Source organism: Panthera pardus, unplaced genomic scaffold (assembly GCF_024362965.1).
Source record: "Panthera pardus isolate Hobbes unplaced genomic scaffold, ASM2436296v1 HiC_scaffold_21, whole genome shotgun sequence".
NCBI lineage: Eukaryota > Metazoa > Chordata > Mammalia > Carnivora > Felidae > Panthera > Panthera pardus.
In genome coordinates this window covers 38,665,790-38,680,300 of record NW_026526777.1, presented here as the reverse complement: position 1 = coordinate 38,680,300, position 14,511 = coordinate 38,665,790, and the positions used below count along the sequence as shown (strand labels likewise).

General features: G+C 36.1%; 1 protein-coding gene and 1 long non-coding RNA gene across 9 annotated transcripts in view; one reads left to right on the top strand and one right to left on the bottom strand.

The window, feature by feature from the left end:
- Positions 1 to 14,511, bottom strand: part of RPS6KC1 (ribosomal protein S6 kinase C1) — a 317,536-nt gene that overhangs the window by 230,362 nt on the left and 72,663 nt on the right. The gene's annotated exons all lie outside the window — the stretch shown is intronic.
- Positions 723 to 5,387, top strand: LOC109254583 (uncharacterized). The gene is made up of 4 exons (XR_002074900.2): positions 723 to 1,162; positions 1,474 to 2,536; positions 3,309 to 3,441; positions 4,856 to 5,387. It is a non-coding gene; the product is annotated as an uncharacterized LOC109254583 (long non-coding RNA).

The window sequence follows — 14,511 nt, the reverse complement described above, 5'->3', positions numbered from 1 at the left end:
AGAGACAAAAAAAAGGAATCCTGGTGCGACTCGGGTCCCAGATTTCAGCCAAACCTACATTCCTGCCATTCTTTGCCTACTAGAGTTCAAATGTGGATTTTCTCGCATGCAAACTGAAGAATCCAGACTGAATAGAGCCCTCAAAGGAAACCTGCAACAGAGTTGGGGGTGCAGTTTTGCTTAAAAACCTTCCTTTCACAGCTTTTACATGACTGTTCCATCTCTTCTCTCCTTTATGAATACTTCAAAACTGTAACTAGTCTTGGGGGCTGGGGGGGGGGGTGGGAATCTCTATTGCTTTTTAACTATGGAACAGTCTACATTTATTAACTCTCCAACACCTCAAACTTCAATTAAAATTAAAATTTTTAAATTTCAATATGATCCCTCTCTGTCCTTAAAATGTATTTAATTTCTAAACTCAAGCTTTTATTTTTATATAATCTATCTGTGAAAGCTACCTAAGCAATTGAAATATGTTGTGAAGGTAAAATGTGCCACAGAAATAAGAAACATTTACTATTTCTACACATTACTCATCCTTTAGAGTTTACCTTTCATGGACTTAGTCTAACGGCTGCTCCCATTATCATTAGTGTTTCTCATACCAGGTTATACCTTTTCATGCCCTGATTTAGATCCCTCATTTAAAATTTCTTATTCATCGTAGGCTAAGATGTAACAGAAACTATGGCAATTTATTTAATGCAGTGTGCTTACAAGCCTTAATACAACCTCAAAATTTGTTTTCGTTCCAAAAAATCAATTTGTTTCCCAAAATAATTTGAAATTCAAAAACGCCAAGGCTGTGGAGCACCTAATGCAAGCTGGAGTTAAAACCGTATTTTGTAATCAAATCATTGTTTTTTAAACTTTTGGTGCCTCTGCTGCTTTCTAGGCAGTCTCCATAGTAACAGAGAAACAAAACCGGAAGCCAGCAGTTGAAATGGACGCCTGCTGCTGATAGTGGTTCCGCTTCCATGGAAACAACAATGGAGTGATGGAATACTGGAAGGCTTTTTAAATGTAACCTTAAATATACATACTATGCCTCCTTCCTTACCAGCCCCTTAAAACTAGGTCACAAGCACTGCTGCTCAACAGCGGCAGCCAAGGATGAAAATCACCTCTTGCGGATTTTTACTGCTGGACACTTACTGAGGTCTGTGAGTACGAGGAAGAAAAGATTAATCGATAGATTTCTGGAATGATTTTAACTGATCAAAGTATTGATAAGTATGACTTGAAACAGATTTTAACTGATTAAAAATTTTAAGTAGACCCTAACCCTAATTTCTTAATCTTCCTGTTAAGACACAAACACAGCCCATAATGATTATTTTTCCAGGAAAACCAAGTTATCTGAAATTCAACTTTTAATCCCATTATAGGTCTTGCAGCTATTACCTCTTCAGTATTATATCCAGGTAGACACTTACTAAATGCATTTCTTCTTCTTTTTTTTTTTTTTAGAGAAACAGTGCATGCATGAGCGTAGAGGAGGAGCAGAGAGCGAGGGAGAAAGAGAATCTTAAGCAGGCTCTACACTCAGCACAGAGCCCAATGATGCAGGACTCCATCTCACGACTAGGAGATCATGACCTGAGCCGAGATCATGACCTGAGCCGAAATCAAGAGGGAGACAGACGCTTAACTGATTGAGCCACCCAGCAAATGCTTTTAAAAATGGATACATATTTTACATTCTACTTAAGGATAAACCAGTACCTTCAGTAAGTTTCTCTACATTTCTATTAATTTCAGATACAGTAAGAATTTCCACTGGGCTCTGGCATCGAAAAGAGAAAACCTACTCCCCTTATCTACTACCCTTTATGTCAAGAAGTCCCACTGTGCCAAAAACATGTGTTATGTATACTGTGTCAACCTGTACTTCTTCACCGTACCAATTTCTGATCAGGAGAGAGGATGGGTATAGGGTGATTATAGAGTCTGATCTATGAAAGAATCGGGTGTAGCTGAATAGAAATGAGGAGAAAGTCCAAAGTTGTTCTTGAAATTTTTAGAAACACTGGACTGCCTGGCCTGCATTTCTCAGAGCACCAACTCTGACTTGCTACTAAGTTTTACAGAAGGCACAGTCTATACATAACGGAATCACAAAATTCTAATTGATTCAAGAAGCCATCACTACTTGGCACTCCTTTCATTACATCAGATTCTAGTTACAAGAGATATGTTACCTTCCTGACACAGCTAAGAAATTAAGGCGCAGGGATGTGGAATGTCTTTCTCAGTTAAAAAGTGAATATGAGAGACTAAAACTGAAACCGGGTCTTATGATACCACACTTCGGGTGACTGAATTTGAAGTGGATTGTGCTACTGTTACTGAGTAGAACAAGAAAAATACAGAGCACGGGACAAGTACAAGTGAGTATGGGAACAAAGAGGACGAGAAAATAAGCATGAGGAGTTGAGACAGGAGCCTATCAGACAACACAGCAGAGGAGAATCAGACAGAAAGAGACTGGAAATGACAGACAAGGACACACGAAAATGAGAGCTACAAAGAGGTATACATTTCACACAGTGTGCAAGAGAGTGGGCCTTTCTGAGAAAAAGTGGTCTCTCAAAACATCCTTGTTACCCAAGGATTTCTTTGGAAAACACAGGTCTTTTCTCCTTTACCCATAAAAAATAATAATAATAATAATAAAATAAAATAAAAAGACATTATTATTCACAGCACTAGTGAAAATCAGCTTCACAAACCAGAATAAAAAGTAGTTCTTCCAAGTCTGTTATTCTACCCTTAGTCACCAAAAAGAATATAGCTAATGCCTCACTGGTTCAACAAAAGAAAATCAATGCTGAAGGAAAAACTGGCCATGTTAGACTACTTGGAAGACAGTATGCCTACATCTGTATTTCACGGAAAATCTTAAGGGATTTTTAAGACTATTTGAACTATACTTGATTTTTGCCACACACACAGACTTTAATCCTCGCATAAGACCCTACTTTAGGCACATCTTATATTCTTATCTCTGTTTCTCTACTCCAACAAACACTCTCCAGTAACCCCTACGCCACTATATTCTTGGTCAAACATGCCTGATTTTTACTCAGATTTATTACATTAGAAAGAACATTCAAATCATCCTGGCTTTAAGGGAATGAGTTTTTGTTTATTGGTGCTTCCCTTTTTTTTTCTTTTACTTTTTTCTTTTTTTTAATGTAACAACTTTAGTAGCAAAAAGAATACATGGCCTTGGTGGTTATAGTTGCTTTTTTTTTTTTTAGTGCTGATTTATTATAGTTAATGGGTTTTTTTGTTCTTCTCAGGTATAGCCTACCATTTCTGACTTATGGTAAGTGTTCTGACAACAAAAGGCAACCTTGAGAAAAACAGTAATTTATGGTTCTACATGTCTACCACAACTGGGGCCATCAGCCTTTCCACATATAACAAAACCGGGTCAGTCAGGGAATCTGCTTCCCATTTGCATTTAACCAACTCCATATTAATGTCTTTTCAAAACCAAGTGTTATGTGACCCCAAAAGTCCAAAGAGTCACCAAAGAATAGTAAAAGCAAAAGTCATAATAATATTCATGTCCAGGCATTGCCTCAATTAGGACTCCTTTCAGTGTTGCTTAGTAGTTTTTCTATCAGTTAATACTGAATGAAAACTAACACATCATTAGATCATAGAGTGTTAAATGCCTACAGAGACAGTCTTCTACATTCAACTATTTCCTTCCTGTTCCCTAATCCATTTTTTGTTTTGCATTTTAAAGGGGAGTGCCCAAAAAACTAGTCAATCCCCTCAAAACAACATCACCTGGCCAGTCTCTTTATGACAATAAACTCTTGTCTAGATAGACAGACAGACAGTCAATCCCTAAGTGTCCCTTATGCTGTTCTCCATGGCTTCTAAAAGATTAAGATAAAAAGTTTAAAAGGAGCTTGAGATACCCTGAAGGAAAAGGAATGAAGAATTAAAACTTAGGAGCAAAAATTTTGCCTTCTGAGATGGAATAAAAATAAGGGAAAATATGGAAATGAAACTCCACATAGACTAAGAATTGTTTATCTACTATACTAGTAAATACGAAAATCCCCCAAGCCCCACAAAGGCTTTCGCTCATTTCTTTCACCGGCTCTAAGTGAGACATCTTAAGAAGTGGCAAATCCATGGAGGACTCCAACAAACTGTTTTCTTGATATCATGACGTTGGATCACATATTTTCCTTTAAGATGATGTAAAGCAATCAGCAGAATTGCTGATTATAAGCAGTTAATTCTTCTGAATCCTAGAAGTTTCACAGACTCCTTAAATGCATCCCCACCTTAAAAAATTAAACTACTAGTGTATATCAGAATTAGACAGACTCCATTCCATTTCCAGATTTATTTAACATGAAGATATTTATCTCCACATTTAAACAATTCAGACTGTGCCAAGCGACACTCCCACAGTGTATCACATTTGAAGCCCATTTCAGGATAACAAAGAAACTCCTCCCCAACAAGTAAGAATATACATATTCCTGTCCCTCCTATCCTCTTCAGAAGGCAAAATGCCTACTAGTTACTGAGCATCTATGATGTTCCAGACACAGTTATCTCAATGTTTACAGTCATTTCAATGTTATCACAGAACATCACATATAGAAGACCCTCAAAAATATTTTGTTAAATAAATGAATGGGAAAGCAAATGAATGACTTTGCACCAATACTACCCGGTCTGATAACAATGCCTTCATGCCTAGAGATATTCTAATTACCTCTTTCTATAACTGAATGCCTTTGTCTAACTTAACTAGTTACAGTATATGTATTTCAGAAAATGTCATCTATAATTATTGTCTTCATCATCTATGCAGGTAAAATCATACAAAAGGAATATGGAGGAACATGGCGTAGAAGTGGCATGATTGAACTAAAAGGACAATCTACTTTAATTTTATGAAAAATTGTCATGACAGCATCACTGAAACACAAGCACAGATACTCTACATAATTTTAAACCACTATGTAAAACAGAATGAAGTCTATGAACTTTTTATTGTTTGACAATTACAATTTTGGAAAACCTGTTTCTTAACAGTTTAGAAAAGTACAAATGCCTGCAGAACGACCTGGTTATTTTTCAAATGAAACACACTTTGAGACCACTAATGACAAAACAGTAAGCTCATGAGAAAAAGCAGATTTACATTTTCAAAACTTCCTATAAGAGAATAGATAAACTGAACTTCTGTGTAATTTACATAAGACTCAATATTTAACTATTACGATTAAGCTGTAAGTTCAATAAAACTATGTAACTCAAGTAATCATGAAATAATGATCGACTGTTTCTCAAAGTGCCTAACTGCTAGTACTGAAATAAATGAAATAAATGAATAAATGCCAGTAGTTTTTCCACTTAGGATTTTTTAGTTTTGTTCAGATTCATAGATATCTGGGGTGCCTGGGTGGCTCAGTCAGTTAAGCCTCTGACTCTTGATTTCGGCTCAGGTCACGATCTCACAGTTCATGGGTTAGAGCCCTCCACCGCGCCCTGTGCTGACAGTAGGGAGCCTACTTGAGATTCTCTCTCTCTCCCTCTCTCTCTGACCCTCCCTTGCTTGCGCACGCTCTCTTTCTCTCTCTCTCAAAATAAATAAACTTTAAAAACATTGTTTTTAATTATAAAACATAAAATACTCGTAGATATCTATATTTCTTCTGACCAGAATTAGGCCTTTTCCAGTAATCACAGGAATTAAAATCAACCCTCTCATTTTAATGTTTTTAAACTGTGTTGCTAAAGATATAAAAATGTGAGAATACTGATGACCGAGACCATCTAATAAAAAACCCTTCGAGAATCCTCATCTCTCTCTCTGCTTTTGCAATAGAGCAGCTGTGCCTCACACAGATTCACATGAATGAAAATATTTAGACGAGAAACCACCCACTTAGTTTATTTTCCATACGACTTTCCTGTAATTATTTTGTAAACTGTTCACACAACAATACATAAAAACATCTGCAAAAACAGGTAATTAATGTGTCAAGCCAAACTAATGCATTTTTTATGGTGTCCATGCTTCGTCAACTGTAATTATAACTCTTTTTTAAGCAAATGATGATGTGTTTGTTGCAATGTGCAAGTGGTTATTTTAGATGCTCTGTTTACCGTTCATACAATCTGAATATAAAACTCCACAGCTACTTTACCCTATATCAATGTTTTACCTAGATTTTTGCAGAAGCAGGAGAGTGGTTCTCTTTTCCAAGCTATAATTTCCAGTAAACAGTTTTGTCATTAAAACATAAAACTCTCAACAGGAAAGTTGATACCAAAATACCCAACAATTCAAGAAACATATGACAGAAAACGATTCACCCAGACTTTCTTCCTGCAGTTGTAAACCTATGGGAATTATAGCACTTTATGCCCATCAGCTTGCAGGATACTAAGCCTCCTGAATATGAGAAGTTTAGAAGGTTTGCTATTGCTTTTAATGTGTAATATCCATTCCATCTAGACCCACCAGACACATGTATCTGACATGAGACCGACAAATGAAGAACCAAATCCTGTCCGAAGTATATTGTTTTGTATCCATACGCTTTGGTTCTACTAAAGGGAAGGTCATGTTCATTATTATTATTATTACTACTACTACTACTACTACTACTACTACTACTACTACTATGTACTAACATTGCATACCAATCATCATCTTCAGATGGCCATTCCTTAAGGCCCAAGGTTTCTATTCTATAAAGTTCTGTTTCCAGAACCAATAAAATCTAAAATGAAGGAAGAAGCACAACCCTTTAATATTTTGGTAAGTTCCTTTTTCTTTTTAAAAAAGGCAATTTTTAGGGGTACCTGGTGGCTCAGTTGGTTGAGCGTCCGACTTCAGCTCAGGTCATGATCTCACGGTCCACGAGTTCGAGCCCCACATCAGGCTCTGTGCTGACAGCTCAGAGCCTGGAGCCTGCTTCAGGTTCTGTGTCTCCCTCTCTCTCTCTGCCCCTCCCCCCACTCACACTCTCTCCCTCTTAAAAACGAATAAACATTTTCAAAAAATTTTAAGAAAGCAATTTTGAAAACATCTATGATGATTACCTACAGTACAGAAAAACCCTCATAATAAAGAACTCTTAGAAAACAAAGGCTTATTTATTTTCACAACCAAAATTTTTAGAAGCAGTGCAAAATTCACCCTTCCAGGTCCAAGCTTATGTAACTATTTTGATATAAATATTTCTAAACTGAACTACTCCATTCTTCCCTTGAATATTAGCTACTGTGATATGCTAAAAGTGCCTATCTATCCTCACCTTGTTCCCAATAAGAACATGAGGAAAGTATTACAGAAAATCAAATAATAGTTTCCCAGCTGCCAAGCTTTAGTTTCAGGCCAAACCCTTATTGTGGAGAATTGGGGTTGGGTCTGATCAAAACAGAACAGAGCTCCAGTTCCAAGGATGGTGGAAGAGGAAAGACATGACTAAGACAAGGTAAGGGGATAGGACAGAAACGTATTTATTAAAGCCAGAAATCAAACTCAGGGTCAGATGAGCAGTAAGTCTCAATACTGAGTTCCACTATTTATAATGATTGCTACAATTATAAAATGTAATAATATACATAATTAATGCCATTTCATAAGGCTGAATTCTAAACATTGTCAAACCTTTGGGACAAATAGACGGATATTGGTGGAGAATATTGATATACCAGACAAGAGGCATTTAAACCTATTTGGTATTTTCAAAAGCTACCTTAATGCATACTGGCTGTTTACTACACATACTTTAGGATTCAACTTATTTATCACCTCCTGCAGAAGCCTTCCCTATAAGCCTTCTCCTTCTCCCTGGTCAAGTGCCCATTTATACTGATCTATAGAATCATTCTCATTCAAAAATATTTATAGACAATTTCCTAGGTAACTGGCACTGTGCTAGGAAATACATTGAATGATAAAATGCCTTGCCTTCAAGGATATTACAAGTAAATAAAGAGATATTCATTCAGTAAACACCCACACAAATAATTATTTCATTGTAAATATGATAAGTACTTGAAGCAAAACAGTGTGCAATGACAACAAAGTTCAGGAAATCTCTTCTGGTATGAACAGAGGTGAAAAAACGTTCACTTGAGGAAATATCATTGAAACTGAGACCTGATGAACAAGGAGGAAATATCAGTTGAAAAAGCAGAGTAAAGCACTCAAACAGAGCACAACTTTTGCGAAAATTTGAACACGGGAAGGGCCACAGTGCCTTCTACGAAGTAAAAGAAGGTCACTGTGGCTAAAAAAAAAAATAAGTGACTAGGACTGATTCAATATGAGCCTGGAGAAAAAGGCAGAAACCGAATCATTCATAGCCTCATAAACCGTAATATCTTTGGGTCTTATCCTCAAAGCAATGAGTTTAATGCAAGAAAGTGACATGATGAAGGTTCATTTTCAAAAGATCAGTTAGACTATTGGTACAAACAGAATGGTTTAGAATCAAGCAAGGATGACAACAAATCATCAAGTATATTTTAACAATAAAAACATAGAAACTGTAACAAAATCAAATAGAAATTCTGGGATTAAAAAGTACTCAACAGCACACTGAGATGACAGAAAAAAAGAATCACCAAATTTAAAGATAGATGAGTAAACATTATCAACTATGAATACATTAAATAATAAAAAAGGGAGGGGGGACCAGGCTAAGAAATCTGTAGATACCATCAAGAACACTAAAATATATATAATGTAGTCCAAGAAACAGAAAAAGGAGAGAAAAGGCAGAAAATTTAAGAAATAATATGTGAAAACTTTCCAAACTGATGAACATTGATGTACATATCCAAGAAGACCATCAAATACCAAGAATAAAACAAACGCCAAGAAGGATAAACCCAGAGATCCACATCTAAACATATAATAGCCAAACTATCAAAAGCCAAAACAGAAAATCTTAAAAGAAGCAAAAGATAAGCTCATTTCTTCTCCAGACTGGTTTAAAGAGTAAGTCCATTTAGACAATATAAGACTACACTACAGGACTTATATACAAGTGCAACATATATGACAATACTAGCAAAAAGATGTAGGAAGAGATCTATATTGAAGTAAAATTCCTATATATTACTAGAATTAAGGCAATGAAGTAGAATATTTTAAGTTAAAGTACTTATTACTATAATCTTCAGAAAAAACACTATGAAAAATAAAAACTCAAAATGTTATAATCTACCAAAAAAAAAAAAAGAGAGAATAAATGGTACACTAGAAAAAAGAATCTACTCACGACACAAGGCGGTAAAAAACAAAAAGGATAGGAGACATAAAAAAACAAACAAACAGAGAGGCGCCCAGGTAGCTCAGTCGGTTAAGTACACGACTTCAGCTCAGGTCATGATCTCACAGCTCATGAGTTCAAGTTCCATGTCAGGCTCTGTGCTGACAGCTCAGAGCCTGGAGCCTGCTTTGGAGTCTGTGTCTCTCTCTCTCTCTCTCTCTCTCTCTCTCTGCCCTTCCCCTTCCTGCTCACGTTCTGTCGCACTCTCTCAAAAATAAACATTTAAAAATTTTTTAACAAAGAATTAAAAAATTAATAATAAAATTTAAAAAACCAAATAGCAAAATGGCAAGCATAAGTCTAACCACATTATTAAGTATGTTAAATGTATATGGATTAAAAATGTCAATGAAAAAGCAGAGATTATACAGCTAAATTTGTTTTAAAAAAAGATCCAATTGTATCCTGTTTACAGGAGACGTATTTTGATTCAAAAAAACAAACATATTAAAAGTAAATAACTTGGGGCGCATGGGTGGCTCAGTCGGTTAAGCATCAGACTCGATTTCAGCTCAGGTCATGATCTCACAGATTCGTGAGTTAGAGCCCTGTGTTGGGCTCTGTGCTGGCAGTGTGGAGCCTGCTTGGGATTCTCAATCTCTCCCTCTCTCTCTCTCTCTGCCCCTCCCCTGATTGCACTGCCTCTGTCTCTCTCAAAATAAATAAACTTTTTTAAAAAAGAAAAAAAGTAAATAGTTTTAGTAATATCCAACAAAACAGATGTTAAGAAAAATGAATGTTACTAGAGACAAAAACACTTTATAATGTTAAAAGTTAGTCAGAAAGATACAACCGTTATAAACATGCATGCATCTAGTAAAAGTCCTAAAACAGATGAAGCAAAAACAGAAATAGAAGGAGAATTTCAAGTTGAATAAAAATACAAGCAACATAATCAAAATTTATGAGATGCAGCAAAAGCAGTGCTTAGAAGGACTTTATAGCTTTAAAGACCTATGTTGAAAAGATTGCAAATCAATAACCTAAGCTTTCACCTCTTAAGAGAAATAATGCTAAACAATGAAGAGTGAAATACACAAAAAGAAAGCAGAAGCAGAAACTAATGAAATAGAAGATTAAAAAATAGAAGACAAACAAAATTAAAAGTTGGTTCTTTGAAAAGTTCTGATTGACATTTATCTAGACCAAAAAAAAAAAAAAAAAAAACGGGGCGCCTGGGTGGCACAGTCGGTTAAGCGTCCGACTTCAGCCAGGTCACGATCTCGCGGTCCGTGAGTTCGAGCCCCGCGTCAGGCTCTGGGCTGATGGCTCGGAGCCTGGAGCCTGTTTCAGATTCTGTGTCTCCCTCTCTCTCTGCCCCTCCCCCGTTCATGCTCTGTCTCTCTCTGTCGCAAAAATAAATAAAAAAAAAAACAAAACAAAAAAAAAACAAAAAAAAACGTTGGAAAAAAAAAAAAAAAACCCAAAACAAAACAAAAACAAAAAGACACCACAATCAAAATAATGAACACATCCATCACTCTCAATTAACATTTTTTTTTAAGTAGGTTCCACGCCCAAGGTGGAACTTGAACTCAGGACCCCAAGATCAAGAGTCACATGTTCTACTGACTCAGCCAGCCAGGCACTCCTCATTTGACAATTCTTTGTTTTGCCTTCATTTTTTAAATACACTTTCACTGGGTACAGAATTCACTTGATAGGCTTTTTTTCTCTATGCATGTTAAAGGTGTTAATCAATAGTTTGCATTGTTTCTAACAAGAAACCTGACATCATTCTCATCTTTGTTCTTCTACATGTCTTTTGTTCTGCCTGCTTTTAATTTTCAGATTTTCTCGTTAATGCTGGTTTAGAGCGATTTGATTAAAATGTGCCCTAATGTAGGTTTTCATGTTTCTTATGCCTGGGGTATGTTGGGTCTCATGGACCTACGGAATATTTTCATCAAATTTGGAAAGCTTCCAGGCATTATTCATTCCAATAATATCCAGTCTCCCTCTTTCCCTCCCTTTTTAAGGGTTCCAATTACATGGAGAAAAGTTGTGCTATAGCTTACTGATGTTATAATAGTTTTTGATTGATTTTTTTTCATCTCCATTTCATTTTTGATGGTATCTATTGCTATGTCTTCCAATTCATTAATCCTTTCTTCTGCAATATCTAATCTGACACTAATCTCATTTCTTGTATTTTTATTTCCCACACTGTAGCATTCACCTCTAGAAGTTCAATTTGGGTCTTTTGTAAATCTTCCATTGCTCTACTTAACTCCATATAATGAACACATTTCCATTAAGTTTTAAAGTCCTCATCCTTCCTTCCCTTCTAATGTGTGTCAATTCTGAGTGGGTTCTGAATGATTATTTTCCTCACTACAAGTCAAATTTTTCCTGTTTCTTTGAATGAATGGTAAGTTCTTAAAGATGCCAGACATTGTGTATTTACCTTATTAGGTGGTAGATACTTTCTTATTTCTACAAATATTATTGATTTTTTTCCTCACTACAGGTCAAATTTTTTCTATTTCTTTGAATAAACAGTAAGTTTTTAAAGATACCAGATATTGTGGATTTACACTATTGTGTGATAGATACTTTCTTATTCCTACAAATATTGTTAAGCTTTGTTCTGGAATACAGTTATGATTCTTGGAAGCAGTCTGATCCCTTTAGGTCTTGTTTCTAAGATTTGTTAGGGTGGGTCTGGAGCAAACTATTTCACACTAACGGGGTAAGACTCTTGAATATTCTACCCAATGCCCCATGAAAGAGATTTTCAAGATGACTTGTTAGGAAGAGACACTATTCCCAGCCCTGTGTGAGCACCCACAATGTTTCCCCTAATTCTTTCAATGCATCTTTCTCTGGCCCTGGGTAGTTTCTCCTGGCCAAGCACTGATCACTACTCTGTTAAGTATTCCAAGGGATACTCTGCAAATCTCTGTAGAGCCATCTCCTCTCTAGATAAAACACTAGACATCAGACAATGACCCAATAAGGCCTACCTGCCAACTCTGCCTTGGCCTTCCTGGATTCAGCCCCATCTCCTCAACTTAGAGGTTTTGACCCAATTCATCTGCCTTCCTTCTTCCTTAGCTACAACCTAGAAACTCAAGACAGTAAGCTAGGCAATCATCAAAGCTCACCTTATCTGTTTTCTATCTCTCAGAAACCACTGTCCTTCACTGTCTAATATCCAATGACTTGAAAACCACCGTTACATATACTTTGTTTGGTTTTTTAGTTGCTTCAATAAGAAGCGTGAACACTGCTTCTGTTACCTACCTTGGCCAGCAGTGGAAGTCCTAATTTGTTTGCTTGTTTTTTTGTTTTGTTTTTTATCCCCTTCACATATTTCACTCATTCCCCCCACCCACCTTCCCTCTGGTAACCATCTGTTCGTCCTCTATATTAAAAGTCTGGGTTTTTAGTTTGTCTCCTTTTTTTTTTTTTCTTTTTCATTTGTTTCATTTCTTAAATCCCACATATGAGTCAGTGGAAGTCTTAGTTTTAATGTGGCTACTGGAAATTTTTTAAATTACATATATGTGTCACATTACATTTCTAGTATACAACTTTACATAGTCACTGAAATTATATAATGGTGAAATCACCTAAGAAAGTAGGGTAAGAAGGCTAAGCAAGTTGACAATGAAGTCTCAATAAACTTCAACATACTTTTTTTAAGTTTGTTTATTTTGAGAGAGAGAGCAAGGGGGGATGGGGTAGAAAGAGAGGGAGACATAGGATCCAAAGCGGGCTCTGTGCTGACAGAAGACAGCCTGATGTGGGGCTTGAATTCACAAACCGTGAGATCATGACCTGAGCCAAAGTCAGACCCTTAACCGACTGAGCTACCAGGCACCCCTAAACTTCAACATTTAAAGGTCAAGTGGGGAAGAAGGAGCTGGCAAAGTAGACTTAGAAAGGTTAACCTAAGAATTAGAGAACTAACTAAGAAAAGTGTGGTATCATTGGAATAACAGAAGTTTTAGGAAAGCAGAGGTTGGATGAAATAGTCACTGAAGAGTTAACAAAAGAACATTAAGGGTAAGTAACATTATTGAGAGTCCAGTTAAGATTAATAACAATGAATTCATTTTGGTTATCTATCTGTCCAGAGTGTGTGGCTTCTTCTAATAGCACTCAGCTAGTTGCCCAGTTGTCTGCCTCTGTAAGCCAGAAACAAGGGAAACATGGATACTTGAAAGCAAATGGATAAATTAATCCAGGGCTGGGGTTTTGCCAGGTATGTATGATAAAAGATCAGAAGTAAGGGAGATTAAGGTATCTACCGTAAGACTTTCTGATAAAAAATGGATCATGAAAACTAATAAGATAGAAATGGAAGACAGCTGAGAGATACTAAAGAGAAAAATGGAGGAAACTATAAAGTAATGGCACGTTTTAAATTGTTTATTTACCACTCTCTCCCCTTCGACAACTTATAAGCTGCTCGTCGATTTTAGTGAACATTAACAGTCATCCATTAAAGTTTTGTTGAATGGAACAGAATTGACCTGACTTTCTAGATCACACAAGACAAAGTCTACAGTCTATTTCCTATATTACTGGGTCACTTCATTTAAAGGGATTATTACCATGTCACATCTATGCCTCTCCTTATTATTCCTTCTCATTTTGCTTCTTGTTGCCTGGGCAAAACTGAGTCTTTTATTACTAGTTCAAGTCAGGGCATTGCCCCCTTCCCTGCAAACACCAAACCAATTAACAAAAAATTCAGTTTGGAGTTCTTTGTTTCCAATTTCTGCCTTTATTTGTCCCAGGTACTCAAAGTCTTTGTTCTTTATTGTCCTACAGTGTACTTTTCTTTTGTAGGGTAATGGGCTATCACTGATCTGGACTCAATCAAGATTACTATTTTATAACATGACTGTACTTGTGTACCTTTTCACAAAAATAGGTATGTTTTCATTAGTCACAGAATAATTTAAAAACATCTAATACAGATGAAAAATCAATTTAATCACAAGTAGCTATGACTATTCTGTAATACAGAATGACTATTTTATAAGATTTGGTTAACTACCAAAAAGAAGACAGAGACTACTATACGATAATGTCCTACAAACAAAAGACAACAGCCATGTAATAGAAAGTACCATGAAACCCTCAAATAATTTTTTGAATGTAGCAAGCATTTCCATTTCAAGGTACTATTTAAAATGATTAAATAGGCAGGGTGACT